Here is a 14,513-nt window from a genome sequence, read left to right as displayed (position 1 = left end):
TGATCATGGTTTAAGCTCATTTTGGTTAAAATTCTAAATGCCATTCATGAATGGTATTTGTGATATGCTTGGTATAAATATGTTCTGGCATGAACTAATTGTATATGGCTTATGATTATTTATTTTAAAAATAAAAGCTTGACAAATATATGTTTGTGGTTGATGAATGTGTTTGGATTTTGGATTGTTTATGTACTTATGTATTTAGTTAGGTGATAAAATATAAGTGATGGTTATGAGTTAGTTGTGATTCGGCATTTATACTCATGAAAGATGATGAATGGTTTGATATTTGATTCAATTTAGTATGGTAAAGAATGTTTATACTTTAAATGTTATGTAAGGAAGTTATTAAGGACGTTCGAATATATATTGAAAGATGAATGGTTTTGTGTATGCATTATTGAGCATGAGAAGTAACATATGAATTGGGTATACTTATCATTGTTAAACATCCTTAAAAGGGTTCATTTATAATATGGTCTTATGCACATAAAAATGTAATAAGAGAAGATGTACAATTGGTATAGTTTTAAAGTCACTTTACGTGTAATATATAGGGATAAGTGTATATATCTTGTATATCGTGTATGTGAAATAAAATGCTATCAATTGTGATCGAAAATGGTGGTTGGTATAATAGTCAAACGGATGTAAATTATTGGTTAAATTGTTGGTTGTTTTAGTTCATAGTAAATGGATAATAATGGATATGACTTGTGCTTAAAGCTTGATTGGTGTTTTGGTTATGTGTTTTTATTTTAAATATGGTAATTTTTGGCATGTGAATTGGCGCATGGTTTTGTGACTTAAATAAATGTGTAAAGTTTGTTTGTTCATAAAGACCATTATCAATGCCACTTATGATAATAGATATAAAGATTGATATGTGATTTGTTTGGTTTAATGAGTGCATGTATAGAAATTATGAAATAAAATGTTTGGTATTTACTTAGTATTTGAATACCATAATAACAATGAGCACATAATTTATGTATGTATTTCTGAAGCATATTTATATGACTTTGATGTATGAATTAAATTCCTGTTACGATTTATAAAGTATTTTGAATTTTTAATCGGCCATATGCTTTATTTAAGCTAATATGACCTATGTGAAAATGTGAACGTTTTGGAGCTGTGTCTTGTTCAGTAATGTCTCATAACTTTAATCCGATGACGGATACAGGTTAGAAGGTGTCACAAAATAACCGCCAAGTTTTGAATTTTCCATTTTGAGAAGACTATTAGCATTCTCACTAGTAGGGAAGTTCTTAAAGTGTACATTTCTGAAGAAAACACGTTATGAGTATGTGGGATTTTCCGCCTATTGGTGCCATACTCCTTGCACAAACAGTTATTTCCATATCTTTGTTGTTGAAATCCTCAAGTTAGAAAATTTTGAAGACAAAATTTGGCTTAAGGGGAGAGAGTTGTCACACACTAGAACTACAGGACTCGATTTGAAGGTGTGTATGTGTGAAATTATCTATTTGGCGTAGTGTAGTCTGTCCATTTAAAGTCTTTTGGAGAATACGATTTGGCGTAAGGTAATCACTACATAAGTAATAAAAAAAATTCTATATCAAGTTATTCTTTTATTTAAGAAAGTATTTTATAAGTGAAGAGTAAGTCTAGTGAGTGATACTACCAAATGTATAGTACTCCTAATTTGTTTGAGCATTGTGCTAATTTGGTTTCGTAATGTGAACTGGTTAAGATCCAACTAAATTGGTTGGTCAAATATAATTTGTATAGGATTTTCAGTCATATTTCTCTCAAACCATATAGGTCATTTATTAGAACAAACCCTGGAAACAATTGACACTTATCAAGTTCCACTAAGGGAACTGGACATATATATATGTACGGTGAGAAAGGTTGGTGATGGAATGGTCCTTCTTTCTACAATTTTGCTCTCTACTTTCTCATCTTTGTTAAGTTTGAAGCTATTTTTTTTAATTTATTACTAGAAGATCTACTTCTTGGTATGTCTGGTAGCTTTCCATGTTAAGTTTTTGAGAGAGTAAGGGTATTATGAAGCATATGAACAGTGAGGTGTGAAAAAGGGACTCTAAATGAAAGTTTCCAATAATCAAATTGTTGGTCAATTTTCTGTAAATGGGCTCCAATTATGGTTTTATGTTCTGTAAGCAATTGTTGCTACTGATTCGAGAATGATGTTTGAGTTTGGGAACTCCAAGATACAGTCTTTGTGAGTATCAGGTGAGTCTCCTTCTGAACTCTTGCATGTGAAGTCGATGTGGGAGTGTATGAATCATTTAGGTATGTGAACGAATCTGAGTAAGTAAACTCTGAGTAAAACATCTATTTGTGATGCTTTTGGTAGGGCAGCTTTATTCCTAACCAAACTAGCAGAGCGTAATGCTATGATGAGTAAGTCCATGCAGTAGACAGCCATGGAGTTATAAGTTAAAGAATACATTCATAGTGATGCCTCTAGTAAGATAAAGATTGGACTAAAAAATCATGACATGAAGGCGTCTAAGTCCAATTGGGGGATACCCATGGCGTGATATATTCATGGTGATGCATTTGATATGTAAATCAAATTGGCAAACCATGGCATGAAGATATGCATAAGTCCATAAGGGAGAAACCCATGTAACCTTCTGTAACAGTCCGTCGGGACAGTAAAAACTGTCACTATATGTGACCTATGTGACATGGTCTACTAAGCCATAGTGGTGTATTTTGTACTTCTATTGTTGCAAATTATATAACATCCCGCCCAATGAAGTGTAGTACTCAAGTATTGTTAATTGAACTAAGGCGTATAGTGTGACACCCATGTAAGGAAATGGTCCAAAATTATCAAGTATTTAAGGACTGTGAATTAGCCATTGGGCGAAGTCCTGAATATGGCATGTGTAAGGTTTGCTAGACTCTTCGATAGAAAATACACTGCCCCAATGGATAAATGAAAATAATGAGTCTTATTGTTGAACCCCTAGCTTGATAGGACCAATGAAAATATGCTACTTAGGATCTGCAAAATTCCTATGCATATTTGAAACAAAGGAAATCTCCTTCGAGGTAGGAGACAAAGTGTTCATGAAGGTATCTCCTTGGAAGAGGATTATATGGTTTGGCCATAAATGAAAGCTAAGCCCAAGATTTTTGGGACCTTATGAAATCCTAAAAAAACTTAGTCAGGTAGCATATAAATTGGGATTGCCTCCTAAACCATCAAACATTCATAATGTCATCCATGTATCAATGTTGTGAATATATGAATCCAACCCCAAGCACGTGGTATAAACTGAAGAGCTAGAGATTGAACCAAACCTAACTTAAGAGGAAGAACCAGACCGTATTTTGCCAAGGAAGTTTAAAAGCTAAGGAATAAGAGAATTCCCTTAGTAAAGGTACTATGGGGAAATCACACCATTGAGGGAGCCACTTGGGAAGGGGAAAGCATAACGAAAGAGTAGTATGCATAATTATTTTTAGGTATACAATTTTAGGTATGAAATTTCCTATGTGGGAGAGAGTTGTAACATCCCACTCGGCGAAGCGTAGTACTCCAGTATTGTTAATTTAAATAAGGCTTATAGTGTGACCCCTGAAAAAGGAAAATGTTAGAAATTTATCAAGTATTAAGGGACTGTGAATGTGCCCTTGGGCTAAGTCCTGATTAAGGCGAGGTTTGACATTTGGCGAACTCTTCAATAAAGTATACACTGCCCTAGTGGATATATGAAAATAGTGAGTCCTATTGTTAAACCCCTAGTCTGATAAGAACGATGAATATATTGTTATCTTACTCTCTGATTAACCTATTTAGTTGGCCTGATGAGGACTATTTAGGATTGACAAAGTTTCTGAAAAAGAAAGGACATGCATTTAAGGTGAGAGAGAAAACTATTAGTCACGGGCATCGAATGAAATTTATTGGATAGAAATAAGCTTGTCCTCTAAGTTTTCCTTCCATGTGCACCCATATAAAGCCAACCTTAGCTTCCTAAACAAGTTTTATATTTTCTTTGGAAATTTATAGTTATTTTTAGCAATTCTCTCTGTGTTTTTTTTGGGAAAATGATAGAGCCAAGGCCTGCTTGAAGGGTTAAAGTTTGCTATAATCAGCCAACTTCACCATTGTGAAACCTGGTAAATATCAATGAAACTTTAGTTGTTTTTGTGATTATTTAAGGGACCCTAAGTTTCATGCTTTAGGGACAGACTAATAATTTAGGAAAGGAAACTTCCAGATTCTAGCTTTCTGATTTACTTAAAAGCTTGTTTAGTTCTTCTGAAAACATGATCTCATACGTTAATTATTTATGTTATAGCTCAAGAAACTCCCGAAAGACCTTGAGACGAAGGTAAGGGACTTGTTTGTTTAGTCTCTACTGTATCTTCTAGTGATTTCCTTCATACTTTGTGTGCGCTTTTTACATATCTTACAATCTTTAAACACAGACTAGGGTTTTTAGCTAGCACAAAGGAGGTTGTCTGCATGGATGCATGTGTAACACCCCTATCCCGTAGCCGTCGCCGGAATAGGACGAGGCGTTACCAGGAATTAGGAATCGGATCAGAACAGTAAAATTTTGAGCCTTTTTCTTAAATAAAAGATTATTTATATATATAACTAATAGATACAAATAAAGATCGAATTTAAAACTTATAAAAGTAAACTTCTATAAGATGCCATATTCGCATGGCTTATATACAATAGTCAAAATATCATTCTACTTATAGTCTAACCTATACATGCCATAAGCTAAGTCCAAAACACATGATAACCACAATAGTAGATAGTGTGACGAAGTGCTGACGATCCCCGTGCTAATAGTAAGAGTCAACGATCTACAAAAATAAACAGAGAAACATAACATTCAAAGTAAGCTTTCATAAGCTTAGTAAGTCTTAAGCAATTTAAATAGTTGAACTTAAAAACAAACCAAATGTTCGAAATCACATAACACTTTACGAGTACAATACTATTTGGCCGATTATGCACAAACACATATCATTTTACTCTGTTTATACTCAAACTCATATAAACATAGTATTTACAAGCTTAGGATTAACTTTAATTCTTTCAAATTTCACTAGTGTATCATTTCTTACCCACACTTACTTTCAACATTCATAGTTAAATGGCATATCAAAACTATCTTGTAACTTTGCATAATAATGAATGCACACATATACAAATATACATATGAATTTACCACATCTTTTCATATGCTTCTCATTACACATTCTTTATTCTCGTCGAGATCAATCTCACATAAATAATATATATTCTCGTCAGATCAATCTCACATAAATAATATATATATTACATACGAATCACTTAATGTGTAATCTGAGTTCAATTTATCATCTTAGCATAGGATCTCGTAGTCATATGCTTTATCGAATTCACTAGCATTTGGCCTGCGAGGTATAAAACCCGAACATAACACCAGCACAAAGCCTACGGGACTTTAAACCCGGATACAATCTCAGCACAATTTATTTTATATACTTTTTTACTAACTTTGGCCTCATCAAATATCTAATAAAACCCACATTTGATAATTGGTCATTCGGCCACATTATATACACATAAACATATGTACATTTCACACTTGCCCATTCGCCACACCACATACACAAGCACATATATAAGATAATGCTTTTATCATTACTTGCTAATACATCATATACTTTGCTTTCATTTAAATAACCACTCAGCCATATTACATTTCTAAGTAACCATTCGGCCCCACTATACAAATAAGATAGCACACATTTTCATAAAGGCCCTTCAGATAACTTGCACACAATTAATATTAGCCATTTCGGCCTCACCACATATACATATCTTCTACATCAATTTCATCATATCAAAACCACTTATATATCATTTCCTAACATCACAATTCAAAATTCACATATGGTTCTAATCAATATCTTATAAGCAACTCAAACAGTTTTATCAATGTTTACAACATATTCTCAAGTTTACGACAAGCTGTCTTCCTGCACAATGGTCACTAAATTATTTATATCTGGAGCTACAAAACTCCAAATTAAGTTCCATAAATTTTCCCTAAAATTAGACTCATTTATCTTTCTTCGATAAAATTTTCAAAATTTTTGGTTGATCCATTTAGTACAGTTTATTAGTTAAAGTATTCCATGTTTCAGGGTATGACTACTCTGACCCCTATACACTACAAACTGAATTTATCCCTGTACAGAACTCCAATGACCATACCGTTTGTTTCCCGTAAAAATAGACTCAATAAGAAATCCATGCATGTAAGGTATGACTCTTAATAATTTTTTTACAATTTATGGTGAATTTATAAAATCAGAGCAGGAGATCTCGAATTCATTCAGACCCTATTTTACAAGAATTCAAATATCACACAATATAGAATTCTTTTTCTTCCCCTGTTTCTTTCATGTGAAAATAGACTCATTAAGATTTAATCCCATATTTTGTTCTGCCTCTAACTAATTTTCCACTATTTTTAGTGTATTTTCAAAGTTACACTACTGCAGTAACTCAAATCTGTCAAGGCTAAGTTACTCATTCATGATCATTGTTCACAAAATTAATACAACATCATTTCATCCATCATGGTAAGAACACATATTATGCATCATAGATCATCACATATCAAGGCATTCTCATAGGCTTAGTATACATACTTGCAGAACTCGTAACATAACTCAAGTGCATACTCACCAATGACTTACCTCATTGGGACCATCATCAACTCTTTCCCTGGATTACCCGTTGAACACTTGGAATACTAATTGGATACTCGGAAAAGCCTTTGCACATAAGTGCCTCAATTGTAGCTAAAGCTACCTCATATCTCATGACATTTCAATGGTCACTCTCGAGCTAGTCATTTAGACTCATAATTCCTAGTGACATGGCACTCGTATCCTATTCTATTCCAAATGTTCAAACGGGATTTTTTCTTTGTCTTATCATATTTCTATTAATCACATACACATTAATATTTGTACAATTCATGTAATGATAACATTTAAATACATGTATAACATGGTATTGTTTACATACGAACTTACCTCAATACCACAAAGGTAAAAAAAAAAAAGACGTAATTATCCCTTAATCGATTTCTTTCCGTTCTAGGTCCAAATCCCAATTTTCATCATCTAAAACATCACATTCAACTTATTAAAACAATGTACTGATCAAATTAGTCCATTGACACACTTGGGCTATTTTTATAATTTTGCTCCTATATTTTACCAAAATTACCAAATTACCCCTAGGCTCGTAAAATAATTTTTATCACATTTCTTTACTCCTTGAGTCTAGATGAACCATTTTCATAACTATAGCAACTCATAATTTTAACTATTTCACACATTTACAACTCATTTTACAACTTAGCAATCTAGCCCTTTTAAGGTGTTTTCATGCAATTTCTTTCACGAAGTTGTTTATTAGACAACTAGAACTCATAATCTTCCATAAAAACACAAAAACAACACATTTACTCTCATGGAAAAACCCTAGACTCTTCATCATTTTGCACAATAGTCCCTCTTATGAAAGCTCATGCTTTAGGGGTTACAAAATGTAAAAATCTTCAAGAAAGACATTAAAATCACTTACTTGCTAAGCCTCAAAGTTGCTAAAAATATGAAGCTTTCAAAACCCATTTCTTGGCTGGAAAAATCGGTGGAGAGAAGATGAAAAAGGGATGATATCATCCTATTTTTATTTTATTACCTATTTGGTCAAAAGTCACCTAATATCCCATAAATTTTGGCTTTTTAAAATTTTGTCTCCCTTGGCCGGCCACACACTTAAAAGGGTCCAATTTCCTTTAAAGGCCTCCAATTTTAGTTCTCTAGTCTATTCACACCTTTAGGCACTAAAATACAACTTTTACCTTTTACGCGATTTAGTCTTTTTGAAATTGGACTAGAAATCGCTAAAATTAACTTACCAAAATTTACATGCACTTATAAAATTATATTATAACACATAAAATAATACTAAAATAATTTTCTCTGGCCTCGGAATAGTGGTCCCGAAACCTTTGTTCGACTAGGCCCAAAATCGGTCATTACATTTCTTCCCCCTTTAGGGATTTTCGTCCTCGAAAATCTTAGTAGCGACTAGGTTAGTCCTCTTATTGAATTATGTCCATATAAACAGTAGCTCATCAATAACAATTGTAATTCATTCTTGTTTTCACATCGATCTACAAAATCACTTTCTTATCTTAAAACAAATACATAAACATTTCTACAAGTATACACATACATCTCATTTTCTTGATTTCATAAGCAATAATCACTTAATTGAATTTATACTTGCATTTCAAACACATATAAATCATATATTAACATGTATAATACATAACATCAACTCACATATTCATAACCCACATTTTCATTCATGTATAAGTCAGTAACTTCGGCGAAAGTACACATATTCTCAAACATCCCAATGAATATCTTTTATAACTTTATCACATCTCAATATTCAACTTAACTCATTTCCAAAAGAAAAGTCAACTTCCACGTGCACTGAACATTTAGTTCATTTAGCACATTCAATCATAGTTAACGTTACCGTATACAGATCGATTAGGCATAAAGCTTAATATAATACTCTGGTATGAGATTTATTCTAGCGCATAACTCGTATATCCAAAATTATCAGCATTCATCAAAAATTCTTACAAACTTTCGAATGTCGAAACTTAATCAAAATAATTTCTTGAACAAGATTAACAAAATAGTATCCATTCAGCAATAGCACATATAACTTCATATACCAAGAATCCCATAGATTAAATCCATAACACATTTTCAACTAAGCACTTAAGTGTACATATAACGTAAATCCATTCCTTAACAACATATCCACCATTTTTTTTTACGTATCCACTTATAACAAAATTACAGCCGAAACAATAATCAATTGTCAATTTATGTCTATTAATCCCCAATTCAAACTCAAATACCGAATATCAGTATCTAATTAAAATTCAACATCTAACTTCAATTCTACTTCCTAACATTTGTCAATTTAAAGAGCGTCGTACTTGTCTGAGTATGTCGTTTACTTAAAGCCATAGTCCAACCATGTTCTTACATGTTATCACATATCGAGTCGATGCCATGTCCTAGACATGGTCTTACACAACATCTCAAATCAATGCCTTCATCCCAGATGAGGTCTTACATGATCTCATTTCACACACTTAGTGGCCACTGACCGATCTTGCACACATAGTGCTCGGTTGAAGAACTTGCACACACAGTGCCTCAATTACCGATCTCGCACACATAGTGCTCGGTTAAAGGAATTCGCACACACAGTGCCTCAATTACTGATCTCGCACACATAGTGCTCGGTTAAAGGAATTTGCACACACAGTGCCTCTAATCATTCGCACACATAATGCCCATATTCATTCGTTATTACACATTGAAATGACTTAACCAAGTCTATAAAACATCATATATGTACACTTTAAACGTATTCTTTCATTTAACTTTGAATTCATATAGTAATGAACACTTAAACCTTGCTCGAATCACCAGTATTAAGCCTGCTAGGCACGAAGACCCGGAATACACATCACCGCACGAAGCACGCTGAGCACGAAGGCGAATACATATCACCGCGACGCAAGCTGAGGCACGAAGGCCCAAATACACATCATCGCACGAAGCACGCTAGGCACGAAGGCGAATACACATCATTGGCACGAAGCACGCTAGGCATGAAGGCGAATACATATCATCGACACGAAGCACGCTAAGCACGAAGGCGAATACACATCACCGCACGAAGCACGCTGAGGCACGAAGGCCCCAATACACATCATCAGGCATGAAGCACGCTGAGGCACGAAGGCCCCAATACACATCACCGAGTTTCATGCATATTTATTCACATTTTAATACATTTCATATAGCATATCATATTTGTAATTCACTTACTTGTTTCAATATATACATATCATATACACCTTGACATTATATCATAGATATCATTTACATGTAGGCTCATTCCAAATACATTATTTTCTCTTCAAAGTTTTCATTCACATATTTAAAACATAACATCATGTATAACATTAACAAAGAATAAACTACACAGCAATTCCATCTCTAATAGATGACATATATATGTATATATTTCACCCATTTACATAAAATCCTGAACCAAAATATAACTTATCATGCATACAATATACATCACTATTATCCTAATATACTTTTCCATATTTATTTCATAACACATTCAGCAAAATTACTTTGCATTTCGATACTTCAAATGTATATCATACTTCTATTCATACCTTTCTCAATTTTGACACATCATAAGCATGTTTCAATCCTCTCAATACCATCTGCTACAGCTTGATCGGGATTGGAATTCATTATATTACGAAAAACACATTTTAACTGTCAGAAATCATCACACTATCATTTTATCACTTTATGGCATGTATAGCTAGACTCACACGTGCTACGTTAGTCCTAGAATCGACTAAACCGTAGCTCTGATACCACTAAATGTAACACCCCTATCCCATAGCCGTCGCCGGAATAGGACGAGGCGTTACCAGGAATTAGGAATCGGATCAGAACAGTAAAATTTTGAGCCTTTTTCTTAAATAAAAGATTATTTATATATATAACTAATAGATACAAATAAAGATCGAATTTAAAACTTATAAAAGTAAACTTCTATAAGATGCCATATTCGCATGGCTTATATACAATAGTCAAAATATCATTCTACTTATAGTCTAACCTATACATGCCATAAGCTAAGTCCAAAACACATGATAACCACAATAGTAGATAGTGTGACGAAGTGCTGACGATCCCGTGCTAATAGTAAGAGTCAACGATCTACAAAAATAAACAGAGAAACATAACATTCAAAGTAAGCTTTCATAAGCTTAGTAAGTCTTAAGCAATTTAAGCAGTTGAACTTAAAACAAACCAAATGTTCAAATCACATAACACTTTTCGAGTACAATACTATTTGGCCGATTATGCACAAACACATATCATTTTACTCGTTTATACTCAAACTCATATAAACATAGTATTTACAAGCTTAGGATTAACTTTAATTCTTTCAAATTTCACTAGTGTATCATTTCTTACCCACACTTACTTTCAACATTCATAGTTAAATGTGTAACACCCCAATCTCGTATCTGTTGCCGGAATAGGTAAAGGGGCATTCCGGACTTGAAACTCATATCAGAAAAGTAAAATTTTTGAACTTTTTCTTGAAATAAAGATCATTCATCTAAATAAGTGCTAAAGACAGTCAGTGATACAATTTAAACTTCTATAAGTACACATTCAAAAGATGCCATTTTCGCATGGCTTATATACATTAACCGAAATATTCTTCGGCCACTGGTCTATTCTATACATGCCATAAGATAATTCAAAACATAACAGTAACAAGCAGTGGATAGTGATAGTGTGACTAGTTGCTGACGATCCTCGAGCCTGTAGGTTCGAAATGAGATCTATAAAACAGAGAAAACATAGTAAACAGAGTAAGCATTACAATGCTTAGTAAGTTTTAAGCAAAACAAAGTGTTCTCATTCACTATCATTGGTCATTCATTTCAACCGTTCAATGAAGTTAATCTAGAGCTTCATCTCGAACTATAATATCAATAAACGTATCACTTGGCTGTCACATATATACTTTCGAATAATAATGACCTAGATGGTCAAATATTTCCGAAGCACATTCTTCATCAATTTTCAACTTTCAATAATCCTTTCCACTTGTTCATAATCACATCCATATTTTTAAGTATTTCAACATGACAAGTACTAAATTACCGTAGGCACATAAAGAACCAAACATATTCCTTATCACATATACGTAAGCTTACAAAACATAATCCTTACCTCGTACTGGCACATCTAGCTGAATCCAACCCATACTCAAATCATAAGGCTTTTGGGCAGAATATGCACTAATACATAAGAATATTTCATCACATACTTCATTATACAAGCATACCATTACCAATTAGATCATTCTCATATTTGGAGTTATAATATTAATCACATTCACCTACCTCTTTGATCGATAATCCACCTCGAAATCACTCCACCGATGAGTTAGTAATACTGAACATCTTAAATACATAACACTTATTTGATGGTAACTTATTTCAGATACTCAATATCAAAGTCTTACTTGAATCCTAGCATTTAGCCGTCGGGTCTTTAAAGCTCGGATATAGTACGAGCACGAAGCCTACGGACATTAATCAAGATAATATTCTCGCATAAAGCCTGCGGGGTTTTAACCCGGATATAGTACTGACACAAATGCCCTTCGGGACTTATCACATTTATACACTTTCACATCCATCACATTGGCCATTTGGCCTTATCACATATATACACCTTCACATCCATCACATCGGCCATTCGGCCTTATCACATATATACACATTCACATTCATCACATTGGCCATTCGGCCTTATCACATATATACACTTTCACATTCATCAATTTCATCATAACAAAATTGACTAGGTATACTAGTCATTTACGGCTTATAACTTCACTTTAATACGGATTTGGTACTTTGATTCCCAATATTTAATCGATAGCTTATAAGCAACTCAAATAGTTTTATTAAGGTTTACAACATAATCACAAATTCAGTACAAGCTATTTTTCCTGAGCAACAGTCATTAAATTATTCGTAAATGGAGCTACGAAACTCCAAATTAAGTTTCGTTAATTTTCCCTGAATATAGACTCATATATCTATATGAGAGAATTTTTGTAGAATTTTTGGTTGGGCCAATCAGTACAGTTTATTTGTTAAATCCTCCCCTATTTCAAGGTTTGACTACTCTGACCTCTGTGCATTACAACTTAAATATCTCCCTGTACAGGGATTCAATGTCTATGACGTTTATCTCTAATGAAACTAGACTAGATGAAAAATCTGTACATATAAAGCACGACCTTTAATTTTCTCGATAAAATTTATGGTGAATTTTCTAAGTCAGAACAGGGGATCCAGATATCGGTCTGGCCCTGTTTCACAAGAATTTAAACACCTCATAACATATAGCTCATATGGTCGTTTCGTTTCTTCCATATGAAAATAAACTCATCAAGCTTCGATTACACAATTTATTCATTATTTAATTCCATTTCTACTATTTTTAGTGATTTTTCAATTTCACATCACTGCTGCTGTCTGCATCTGTTACTAGAGTAACTATGCCTATTTCATGATTCATGCACTCATCAAACCAAACAAATCACATATCAATCTTTATATCTATTATCATAAGCGGCATTGATAATGGTCTTTATGAACAAGAATACTTTACACATTTATTTAAGTCACAAAACCATGTGCCAATTCACATGCCAAAAATTACCATATTTGAAAGACAAACACATAACCAAAACACCAATCAAGCTTTAAGCACAAGTCATATCCATTATTATCCATTTACTATGAACAAAAACAACCAACAATTTAACCAATAATTTATATCCATCTGACTATTATTCCAACCACCTTTTTCGATCACAATTGATAGATTCATAATATACCTGGATTACCAGCATTTTATTTCACATACAGGATATACAAGATATATATATATACACTTATCCCTATATATTACACATAAAATGACTTTAAAACTATACCAATTGTACATCTTCTCTTATTACATATTTTATGTGCATAGGACCATATTATAAATGAACCCTTTTAAGCACATTTAACAATGATAAATATACCCAATTCATATGTTACTTTTCATGCTCAATAATGCATACACAAAACCACTCATCTTTCAATATATATATTCAACCGTCCTTAATAACTTCCTTACATAACTATAGCAACTCATAATTTTAACTATTTCACACATTTACAACTCATTTTACAACTTAGCAATCTAGCCCTTTTTAAGGTGTTTTCATGCAATTTCTTTCACAAAAGTTGTTTATTAGACAACTAGAACTCATAATCTTCCATAAAAACACAAAAAACAACACATTTATTCTCATGGCAAAACCCTAGACTCTTCATCATTTTGCACAATAGTCCCCTCTTATGAAAGCTCATGCTTTACAAAAATGTAAAAATCTTCAAGAAAGACATTAAAATCACTTACTTGCTAAGCCTCAAAGTTGCTGAAAATATGAAGCTTTCAAAACCCATTTCTTGGCTGGAAAAATTGGTGGAGAGAAGATGAAAAAGGGATGATATCATCCTATTCTTATTTTATTACCTATTTGGTCAAAAGTCACCTAATATCCCATAAATTTTGGCTTTTTTAAAATTTTTGTCTCCCCTTGGCCGGCCACACACTTAAAAAGGGTCCAATTGCCCTTTAAAGGCCTCCAATTTTAGTTCTCTAGTCTATTAACACCTTTTGGCACTAAAATACAACTTTTACCTTTTACGCGATTTAGTCTTTTTTCGAAATTGGACTAGAAATCGCTAAAA

The 14,513-nt window shown here is 33.1% G+C and overlaps 1 long non-coding RNA gene across 2 annotated transcripts; it reads right to left on the bottom strand.

Annotated features, from left to right (window-relative positions):
- Positions 1–4,640: 4,640 nt before the first annotated feature.
- On the bottom strand, positions 4,641–14,242 carry LOC128286476 (uncharacterized). Of its 2 annotated transcripts, none has more exons than XR_008277055.1 (2): positions 14,179–14,242; positions 4,641–4,833 (listed from the first exon to the last, which is right to left on the bottom strand). It is a non-coding gene; the product is annotated as an uncharacterized LOC128286476 (long non-coding RNA). The 2 variants fall into 2 exon arrangements; XR_008277054.1 differs by lacking the exon at positions 14,179–14,242 and adding an exon at positions 7,622–7,646.
- Between the last annotated feature and the right edge of the window lie 271 nt (positions 14,243–14,513).

The sequence above is a fragment of the Gossypium arboreum genome, chromosome 13, assembly GCF_025698485.1.
Source record: "Gossypium arboreum isolate Shixiya-1 chromosome 13, ASM2569848v2, whole genome shotgun sequence".
NCBI classification, from domain to species: Eukaryota; Viridiplantae; Streptophyta; class Magnoliopsida; order Malvales; family Malvaceae; genus Gossypium; species Gossypium arboreum.
The sequence above is the reverse complement of the archived record's forward strand: the minus strand, read 5'-3'. Positions and strand labels throughout refer to the sequence as shown.